A 12,290-nucleotide genomic window follows, 5' to 3' on the forward strand; every position below is an offset into this window, starting at 1 on the left:
TTACTAACCGCCATAATTATTAAATGAATTAATAAATTAAATAAATTATTTTATTTAATTTCCAATTAATTCAATAATAATTAATTTCTTGTAAAACTCATTTTACTATAAATAATTAAAATCACATTCTAATTATTTATTTCATAAGAAAATATTTATAATTTTACTAAAATTAATTTTAAGGGTAAACTTGTCTAATTTTCGTAAAATTTCAGTTGTACCCAAAATAATTTAAAATTATGAAAATCACATCGGGCCAAAAACTCCGTTCGAAAACCCATGGGCGAGGCTGCCCAAAACTTTTCTAGACAGCCAGCCCCTTTGCTCATACGCTGCCCGAACAATTTGGGCAGCTTGAAATTGGGCTGGTGTTATCCGGCCCAATTGCAATTGTGAATTACAATTCACAATTGCAATTCACGAATTGAATTCAATTCGTGTCTGCAATTTGTAAAATTCAATATATTTTGTTAAAATTTTGGAAAAATAAAATTTTTAAGGCGGGGCGATTTTGTAAATTTTCTTATGCGGTTATAAATAATAAAAAAAACTCAACATGTAATTAACCATATGATATAGAGAACATGTCTCTGATATTATTTATGGAGTAACGTTTTTTTCATGCCCAAGACGCAGCGGAAGTTTTAATTTTTTAATTTGGCATTCAAAATATTTTTGGGTACTCGTATGATTTGAATCAACATTCATAGGGTGTTTTGAGATAATACCTTTGGTGAATTAATTTACTTGACACCAACTATTTCGGAATTAGCAGAGATAGCTCTTGTTGTAATTTCCTACGAACGATCAACTGGAATACCACATTTCTTAAATCTCCGAATCATGTCCACGATCGGATTGCTCGTTTCTCTTCAAACACGCACTAGAGATATATGAAAAAATTTATCGTTGAGATATAAAACACACAAGAAAACACCACTCAAATTTTCCCATCAATTACAGAGAAGTGGTCGAATTCTTTTCAAAGATTGGAGAGTAATTTTTTCGAGAATCATACACATACATATTGTATTTTCTTAATTAGCAAGTTTGTGTGTTAAGGATATAATATATCAACCATTGTATATTATTACCATATGTAATATATCACATATATATGTATATATATTATTCCAAACATTCACATTACCAAATCACACATTTGCATATATTATATCTATATATAATATTGCACACACACATATATATATTAATATATTACCATATATATATATGCATAATATGGAAGTTATATATATATATATATATATATATATATATATAGAGTTCTTTTATGGTGCCCAACTCTCTATGCCCAACTCCATGCCCACCATGTACAATATGTGATAAGTCAACTCATCAATTGTATTGGTCAACTCACATATTGTACATGGTGGGCATGGAGTTGGGCATATGAGTTGGGCACCATAAAAGAACTCTATATATATATATATATAGAAGTTTTCAGCTTCCCAACAAATTCCTTCCAACTTCATCCCCGACCACTCGGGTTTTAGTGGTGAAAAAAATCAAAAACAAAAACAACTAAAACCCACCATCGGATTTTAGTGGTCGGACATGAAGTGGGAAAGAATTGTTGGGTAGCTGAAACTTTCTATATATATATATATATTTGTATGTATGTTTTATGGGTCTTTTTAATCCAAGTCCAACCGGGATACAATTAATTAAATCTATTTAAGACTTTTAATTATTTTACATGATGGGCATATACTCTTACAAGTCCATTAATCATGGGCTCATTAGAGTGCTCTCATCATAATCCCGATCGATGATTAAACATCACCGATATGACAACCTCAACTTGCTTGCCATTATGATGCACATTTTGATTTTCGAAATAACTAAAGAACAACTGCTAATTTTGGAACACTTCCACTGAAATTAAACAAGTGCAATAAAATTTCTATAAGCTCTTATAAACTCATTTATAGGCTTATTGTTTGATATTATCAAACTTATTATTTGTTATAAATTCAAATCCTTGAATTTATTATCTCAACGGAAACAGGAAAACCGGTGCTTGTGTGACCATCAATGGTTCAGGGATACAAGTAGTCGTGGGTTCACAACTCTTTGTGATTCAGGACATTGTCCTTTATACGGGATCACCCTAACTCGCCCCATTCTATGCATCAACACCTTGATCATAAGAATGTTAGAATTCATTTTTGATTAGACCCATCGAATCATGGTAAGAGAGTCTAGTAGCATCGCCCCATGATTCTCTAGGTATCACTGATAGTGCCTGTAAGAACCAATATATTATGATTATCGTACAGTACGGTCCCTTCATCTCATATATCCCGATCGAATTTGCAAACATTGTGTAGTAGCCCGGACCCAGTTTTAGTGATTAACTGCTATTTAATCCAATAAACATGATTAAGGAGACTTCTAATGGATTAACGGAGCCCGGGATTAGACCCAAAATGATCAGAAATGGACCGAAGGGTCAGGCAGAACGAAAGCAATGTTCTAGGAATGGATGCAACGTTCGTGCCATCAGAAATGCATCACTGCTTACGTACTTGATGTGACATTGGCACCATCGGAAGCAACGATGGTGAACGGACGCAATGTTCGTCAGGCAGAACGAACGCAACGATGGAGGAACGGATGCAATGTTCGTTGTCTATAAATAGGGGTGCCGAGGCTCACATTTGATCACACCTTTCATCTCTTCTCTCTCGATTCCTTTGCCTTCTAACTCAGATCTAGGGAGTTCAAGGAGTCCCGTTGGGAATCCGGAAGTGGCATAGCGATCCAGGCGTCGTAGCGGAGCTGTGGCCTAGTTTTGAGGCAATCGACGGCAAAGGGCTAACGACGGACGAAGGTATAGCTTTTGCTTCCTAAAAATATTTAGGAGTATGCAATAGCCTAGTTAAGGCTTTTAGAGCTCTTTAATGATATTAGTATCATTTGGTAGTGTAGTGCGGATTATAGGTGTAGACCTAGAGCTGGTATAGCGCGCCTAGTGTTGAGGTACGAAAGTACTGTTCGAGATATCCTGACTGAGTATGCATGTATTATGTGACTGCATGATTTATATGCCATGATTTTATGTTGTATACATTTACATCTTGAGCTATCTCTATTGAGATGTCTGTTAGTAGGGTTTACCCTATCTTGTTAGTGGATGGACTTCCATCGATTTGGATCCCGCGTATCCACTGGTATTTTCGGTATGTGAGCCACCTCCTGAAGCGACGGCACAACGTGCTACATACCAGGGTCTGGTCTGTCTCTGTTATCTTATCTTTGACCTCGAGTTTGTAGGGAGTTCACTTGCATGCATGTATACTCATACTATCGTGCTTAGCATTTTATGCTCACGCCTAGTACTCTGTGTTTTTGGACACCCTATTCCATGGGGTAGGTTTGCGATTGGATGAGGCAGGTGGATCCAAGAGGGGCTAGGCAGTGGTTGGCCAGCTGGAGCTTCGTCTAGGCTTTTATTCTGTTGTATTGGGTTTATACATTGTTCGATCTGGTTGTATAATATTTGGGTATTTACAGATTCCTTTCATTGGGATTGTATAATTTTTATGGTTTCCGCAGTTTTATTCTGATTACTGTTTTGATTAAGTTCATTGCATGCCTAAACTCTGTTTAGTAGGTGATCTCGATAAGGGTCACTACACATTGGTTCATCGAGGGTTGCATGTGAAGTTCGATAACAATGTGATACATCTTAGAGAATATGTAACGCCCTCAACCGATGAAGATGTTACAAAACTAACATAACCTTACAATAACGCGGAAAAGAATTTTTTTTTTTTTTTTTTTTTTGAAAGATGTATGCATACATCAAACCTTACTTAAAACATTTCAGAATAGTTTACAACCTTAAAATACATCATAAATTTGCAAATAGCTCAAGACATAGCATATCACACTCAACACATAACACACTCATGCATCGCCCGCCGGTCCGACTCCTTGCTCTTCTTCATGTCCGACATTAAACTCGTCGACATATGCATAAATTTCTGTAAGAGTGGGTGCCCAGTGAGCCAACTGTGTGGCTATGGGCTTTGATGACTCTTTTTATGAACAATCTTTTGTTTAATATTATTTACACTTTTATGGCAATGACTTTATATTACTTCATATTGTTATATTGTGATATACTATTGTTGTTTTGATAAAGACCTTGAATATACTATAGTGTATGTAAGATGTGGTAGAACATGGAGATGTCTATCATGAAATACATCTTATAGTCACTGTATGTTCTAAAACCGTTCCTAGTCGATTGAGCCGTCCGATAATAAGGATAAGGATCGCTCGAGTTTGAGACTAGCATTTGCGATGCGGAGTACCACGTTTCATTGGTAGGGAACATGGAGATGTTCGAAGCATGCAAATGGATATTCATAGGATGAATAATCGAACTACCCTATCCGGACTTTCCAAGTGGTTATCACTTATCGAGTGGATTAAGTCCGCGGTTTTGGTTGTACACCATTAGTCCTTACGACTTGAAACATCATGGAGACTCTATATGCTAGTGCTGTGCTTTGACTCGTTTACCGACTCTATGGGGGTCATCAGGTGTCGAGATTGGGTACAGTTACGACACATATAGGAGTCAATGCATTGTTGTCAAGGATTCACCACATACTTGCGAGTATGGATATCCTATGCGATCTGAGGAGATATTAGTGTGACAAATCTCTGGCCAGAGTACTTGATGTGATTTAAGAAATGGTTTCTTAGTAGCACATGCGATGTCACTAATTTGATCTTCAAGATGTATTGCATAGTTATCGAATCTTGAGCGACTCTCGATATACCAATGGTTGTTGATTCGATCGGGATATTTGGATGAAGGGACCGTACTGTACGCTAACCAAAATCTACTGGTTCTTGTAGGCACTATCAGTGATACCTAGGGAATCATGGGGCGATGTTGCTAGGCGCTTTACCATGATTCGTTGGGCAAGTCGGAAAGTGTTGTTCCGAGTCACAAGGAGTTGTGAGCCCACGGCTAGCTGTATCCCTGAACCATTGAGGGTCACACAGTGTAATGGAGTTTTAATCCCCGTTGAGATAGTTAAATTTAAAGAGTTAAATTTAATGAACTAAGGAGTTGGACTTCTTAAATAAGAGTAAGGGAGTAGGATTTCCTAAAATGACATAGGGATGGACATTTTTGGAAACCACTGAATTCGGATTCAGGAAAATTTATTTTGACTTTAAAATGTGCAGAAATGGTTTCTGTGCACATTGGTGAAATTGGTTCATCGATCGGAGTCACGATGAATTTTATATTAATTTCTGAACGTGCGGGCTTTGCTTGTCGGGCCCTAGCTTATGACTAATGGGCCCTAAGGTGTTAGTGGCCTGCATTATAAATAAGTTATTTCAGTACAGAAATTACACACAACAGGTCATAATTTTTGAGAGCAAAAATCGAAAACCCTAGTCTCTCTAAAAGAAATTTCGGCCGACCCCTCCCCCTCTGCCCGAGAAAATTCCGGTCTGTGATTTTGAATCGCGGTCAGGAATAACGAATCAGATTCGTGTAATCTCTTCGCAGAAAACTTCTGATAGATTTTCTAGTGCAATCTATCAGAGGGATTAAACCTCTGTTCGTGGACCTGATTGAAGGAGTTCATCGGTTCCAGGGAGAGACAACAAGAGCAGATAAAATCTGTTGGTGTCCATTAATCTCGTTGCGATATTTAAGGTAAAATTTAATAATTGTTATTTGAATTTTACACACACAATAATTTAATCGTTGAATGGTTGATACCCACACCATGGAATTGTTCCATGATAAAAATTTTTAAACTTCCGCTGCACCGGGTATCAATCGTGATTGATCTGAGAGCCGCGTTTTCCAACAGTGGTATCAGAGCAAGGTTGCTCAGATCAAACGATTAAATTAATCAATTGTACAAAATTTTTGAGTCTCGGTTTTTGAAACAAAATAAATATTTTTAAATAAAAAAAAAAAATTTTCGGGGCAAAACCCGGGCAGCGATTGGATCGCTGCCCGGTGGGGCAGCAATTGTTGCTGCCCCGGGCGGCGCACGGCGCCGCCCAAAGGGGGCGCACGGCGCCGCCCAAGGCGGCGACCGTCGCCGCCCAGGGCGGCGCACGGCGCCGCCCAGGGCAGCGCTGTGCGCTGCCCAGCGCAGCGCTGGGCGCTGCGCAGGGCGGCGCTCGGCGCCGCCCAGGGGCGGCGCCAGGCGCTGCCCTATGGGGGCAGCCGGGCTGCCCCCGGCCCGCGCCCCGGGTGCGGGCCGGCCCGGGAGTGTCCCGGGCGGCCCGCGGGAAAAATTATATTTTTATTTAAAATTAATTTTAATATTTAAAATTTTATTTTTGGTCCGGTCAAAAATTGTTTTTGATTGGTTCACGAGATTTCGGATCGAATTGTTCGAGTCCGTAAATTTTAAAATTGATTTTGGATAAATTTGAATTTTTGGAAAATTTTAATATTTTATCCGTAAATTGAATTTTGAAATCAATTATTTTGGTACAATTGATGATAAGATATGATCTTATGATATATTAAGTAAAATATGATTTTATTTGTAAAATTGGATTTTATAGATAAAATATGATTTTATTTGATATAGAGATAAAATATGATTTTATATGTGAAATGAGATTTTATATATAAAATATGATTTTATCTTGTTTAAATTTGAATTGCCACAGCATGTTATCCAATAAATTAATTTTGAATTAAATGTTATTGGATAAGGATGATCGATTGCCATGACCAATTTTGTAGGTGTATGTTAGGAATTTACATTTTGTCTTTATTATTGTTGGTTTTATTAATGGGCCTGGTTTATGGCCCGATATGAATGTCATATGTAATAAAAGTGGGCTTGGTTTATAGCCCGTTCCCACCCCCTAAAAATGTATCCCCTACTTGTCATTGTTATTTATTGTAAATACATTAGATTTAGTGGGAGATCAAGATTTGAAGATGGTGGGCCCAGCAGACAATGAAGACTGAAGAAATGTAAATTGGAAGCATATGTAATAGGATTGCATTTGCATACTGCATATTACCTAGGATTGGACTAAGACCCGTGATTGGCAACCACGGGTCAATTAGAAATGGAATCGATCATCCTATAATATGTGATATTATGATTGTATGCATGTTTAGACATAAATTGCGTGAATCCGGCAATGCATGCAATAAATTAAATATGATGAGACAAATAATTTTATAAATAAAATCCCTCATTTTAAATATGATTTAAAATTTATATCAAGATAAATAAAGGAAATTTAAATATTGTTTAAATGTTCCTACCTTCCATCAACGGTCAATGTATGTGATGCTACCCGCGGATACGGTCCGGCTCATATTATTGGGGGGGCCCGTCCGTCGGAAAGCTGTACATTGGATCGACAAATGTTGTAAGTTGGGTGGAACTCCCATGGGATCGGCTCATATTATTGGGGGATCCACATGGCGACCGTCCATCACAACTTAATATTGATGGGTCATCTTGACATGTCACTTTAAACGGCGTCATATTATTGGGCCCTTATTGGACATGAGGAACACATGGGGGTTGCTTTGGAAGCAATTGGGCTCTACCTTTTGAGAATTATGGTTGGCTGATATTATTCGGGACCATAAGTTTGTCAATTGGACTCCATGTTCTCACTAAGGAAAAAGTTTCCCGTTTTCACTAGAGGGTGGTGAAATCGTTAAAATAGTGGGAGTGAGATTCATAAAATTAAATTCGCCTATCTTATGTCTTAGTAAATTGTTAAACAATCATTGATATATGTCTGTTTTTCTTTTCAGTATTTCATACAATGAATTCGCGAAATCCATTATTCTCGATCCTCGAACAAAACAAGTTGACTGGCGCCAACTATACGGAATGGTTCCGGAAGTTGAAGATTGTCTTAACTTCGGAGAAAATGCTCTACGTGTTAGAGAAAGCACCTCCGAAGGAAGCACCAGCTGACATAAGTCCGGAGGAATTGGCCAAACTTGATGCATGGTGTGACCATGACATCAAGACCAAATGCTATATGCAAGCCTCGATGTCTGATGAACTCCAGAGGCGATTTGAGGACACGGTGAATGCTGCTGACATTCACGCGCAACTCAAGGAACTTTTTGGGGCTCAGTCGAGGGCTGAAAGGTTCTCTACTGTTAAGGAGTTGATGACGTGCCGCATGCGTGAAGGGACTTCGGTCCGTGATCATGGGGTACGAGTGATTTGGCTCATACAGAAGTTAGCGACCCTTGATTTGGTGTTGGAGCATGAACTCAATGTGGACTTGCTGCTTCTATCTCTTCCTTCTTCATTTGATGGATTCGTGATAAATTTTAATATGAACAAGATAGAGGCCACCCTTGAAGAGATGGTCAATATGCTCGTTACATATGAATCCACACTTAAGAAGGATAAGCCAGCTTTCTTGGTGGGCTCCTCATCTTCTGCTAAGAAGGGGCCAAGTATGAAGGGCAAGAAACGTTCTGCCCCACCCAAGAAAGTGGAACCCGAGAAGAAGCAAAAGACAAAGGCTTCAAACAATGGAAAATCCAAGGATGTTTGCCATTACTGCAAGAAGCCGGGTCATTGGAAGCGCAACTGCAAGGAGTATCTTGAGCAGTTAGGAACTGCAAAGGGTATGTTCTATATCGAAATAAACATGTCACTTAATACAACTTCTTGGGTATTGGATACCGGATGTGGATCTCACATTTGCAATGATTTGCAGGTGATGACAAGAAGTCGCAGGCTTAGAATGGGTGAGACCCAGCTGAGGCTCGGGAATGGTTCCAGAGTTGAAGCTACGGCCATTGGAGATGTTTGTTTGATTTTGCAGAATGGTTTTAAATTATTGTTGAGAGATGTTTTATTTGTGCCAGATTTAATTAAAAACATTATTTCTATTTCTATGCTTGATAGAGATGGTTATTCTTGTAATTTTGTGAATGGGATTTGCAATATTTACAAGAATGAATGTTTAATTGGAAATGGACAACTTGAAAACGATCTATACAATTTAAAACTAAAAGACGTTCCAGTGAATTGTATTGACAAACCGGCGACAACAAACAAAAGGAAAATCGATAGTCAAAACCCGGCAAACCTTTGGCACGCTAGACTAGGTCATATTTCCTCAAGGAGGATGAACAAGCTAGTGGGAGAGGGCATGTTTGATATGTCTGATATTAACTCTCTACCTACTTGTGAATCCTGCCTAAAAGGAAAAATGACTAAATCTCCTTTTAAGGGGAAACCTGAGCGTAGTCAGAATCTGTTGGATTTGATCCATACAGATGTTTGTGGTCCATTTAGAGTAGGGACTCAACATGGCCACACCTACTTCATTACCTTTACTGATGATTATTCAAGGTGTATGGGTATTTATATTTAATGAAATATAAGTCTGAAGCATTTGAAAAGTTCAAAGAATTCAAGGCTGAAGTAGAAAACAAGCTAGGTAAAAGTATTAAAACACTTCGATCGGATCGAGGTGGAGAATACTTGAGTACCGAGTTTTTGGACTATCTGAAAGAGAATGGGATTCTCTCTCAGTGGACTCCTCCTATGACACCACAGCTTAATGGTGTATCGGAGCGTCGTAATCGAACTTTGTTGGACATGGTTCGATCTATGATGAGCTTCACTGAGCTTCCACCTTCGTTTTGGGGCTATGCGCTTGAAACGGCGGTATTGTTGTTGAACAACGTCCACACTAAAGCAGTGGACAAAACACCATACGAGTTATGGAATGGCAAAGCTCCTAAGTATTCGTACTTGAGGATTTGGGGATGTCCTGCTTACGTGAAGCGGACAGTGGGAGATAAGTTGGATAGTCGATCCAGCTTATGTTATTTTGTAGGGTATCCGAAGAATTCAATCGGATATTATTTCTATTATCCTGCTGAAACAAAGGTGTTTGTTTCTAGGAATGCCACCTTCTTGGAGAAGGAGTTCTTATTGGATAAGAAAGGCGAGATGATGGAACTCGAAGAAGTTCGAGAAGAACCCAAAATACAAAATAACGATCCTACACCTCAGGAACCATTGCTGGACACGCCTGCACCTAGAAGATCCGAAAGGACTTCTAGACCTCCAGTTCGATATGGTCTTCTTCTTGAAGGGGATCAAGATGAACCCGACATTGGATGTGATCCAAGAAACTTCAAGGAAGCAATTTCTGATGCGGATTCGAATTTATGGCTTGAAGCTATGCAGTCAGAATTGGATTCGATGCATACAAACCAAGTTTGGTCTTTAGTAGATCCTCCCGATGGAATTGTTCCGATAGGGTGTAAATGGATCTACAAAAGAAAGCTTGGGCCTGATGGTAAGGTATTGACCTACAAGGCGCGATTGGTGGCTAAAGGTTATACTCAAAGGCAAGGAGTTGACTATGACGAAACCTTTTCACCAGTTGCAATGTTCAAGTCCATAAGAATCCTAATTGCCATAGCTGCATGGTATGACTATGAGATATGGCAGATGGATGTGAAGACTGCTTTTCTTAATGGAGACATTAAGGAAGAAATCTATATGAGGCAGCCTGAGGGGTTCACATCCATGGGAAGCGAGCATAAGGTATGCAAGCTTCAGAGATCAATTTATGGTCTAAAACAAGCATCAAGAAGTTGGAACCAGAAATTTGATGAAACAATAAAAGATTTTGGTTTCATCAAGAACCCGGAGGAACCTTGCGTGTACAAGAAAGTAGTTAAGGATGCGGTGACATTCTTAGTACTTTATGTTGATGACATCCTACTCATTGGGAATGATGTAGGGATGTTGCAGTCAACAAAGATATGGTTATCAGGTAGATTTTCGATGAAGGATTTGGGAGAGGCATCCTACATTCTTGGGATACAGATCTATAGAGATAGGTCTAAGAGAATGATAGGACTCACTCAATCAACCTACATCGATACCATATTGAAACGGTTTTCAATGGATGGGTCCAAAAGAGGACATCTACCCATGTGTCATGGAGTTTCTCTATCCAAGTCTATGTGTCCCAAGACTGATGAAGAGATAGAGAATATGACACATGTACCATATGCGTCAGCTATAGGTAGTATCATGTATGGGATGATATCTACCAGACCGGATGTAGCATTTGCTCTGAGTGTCACGAGCAGATATCAGTCTAATCCTGGTCAAATGCATTGGAAAGCCGTGAAGGACATTCTTAAGTACTTGCGAAGGACTAAGAATATGTTCATGGTTTATGGAGGACGAGAACTCAAATTGGAAGGCTATACCGACTCTAGCTTCCAAAGTGATGTGGATGACTCGAAGTCAACCTCTGGATTTGTGTTCATGCTCAATGGCGGTGCTGTCTCTTGGAAGAGTTCCAAGCAGGACACCACAGCGGATTCCACCACTGAGGCTGAATACATTGCAGCATCAGCTGCTGCTAAAGAGGCCGTTTGGATGAGAAATTTCGTCCAAGAGTTGGGCGTCATTCCTGAATTTGTTGGTCCAGTCCCGGTGTACTGCGACAACACGGGTGCCGTTGCTCAAGCAAAGGAACCAAGGTCTCATCAAAGATCCAAACACGTACTGAGGAAATACCACATAATCCGGGAGATTGTGAAAAGAGGAGACATCATTGTCGAACGAGTGGCCTCTGCAGACAATATCGCTGATCCGCTTACTAAGCCCTTGCCAGGACCATTGTTTGACAAACATCGCGAAGCAATGGGTCTACGTAGTATGACTAGTTGGCTATAGGGCAAGTGGGAGATTGTAAGAGTGGGTGCCCAGTGAGCCAACTGTGTGGCTATGGGCTTTGATGACTCTTTGTATGAACAATCTTTTGTTTAATATTATTTACACTTTTATGGCAATGACTTTATATTACTTCATATTGTTATATTGTGATATACTATTGTTGTTTTGATAAAGACCTTGAATATACTATAGTGTATGTAAGATGTGGTAGAACATGGAGATGTCTATCATGAAATACATCTTATAGTCACTGTATGTTCTAAAACCGTTCCTAGTCGATTGAGCCGTCCGATAATAAGGATAAGGATCGCTCGAGTTTGAGACTAGCATTTGCGATGCGGAGTACCACGTTTCATTGGTAGGGAACATGGAGATGTTCGAAGCATGCAAATGGATATTCATAGGATGAATAATCGAACTACCCTATCCGGACTTTCCAAGTGGTTATCACTTATCGAGTGGATTAAGTCCGCGGTTTTGGTTGTACACCATTAGTCCTTACGACTTGAAACATCATGGAGACTCTATATGCTAGTGATGTGCTTTGAC

The sequence above is a fragment of the Henckelia pumila genome, chromosome 1 (assembly GCF_033568475.1).
Source record: "Henckelia pumila isolate YLH828 chromosome 1, ASM3356847v2, whole genome shotgun sequence".
NCBI lineage: Eukaryota > Viridiplantae > Streptophyta > Magnoliopsida > Lamiales > Gesneriaceae > Henckelia > Henckelia pumila.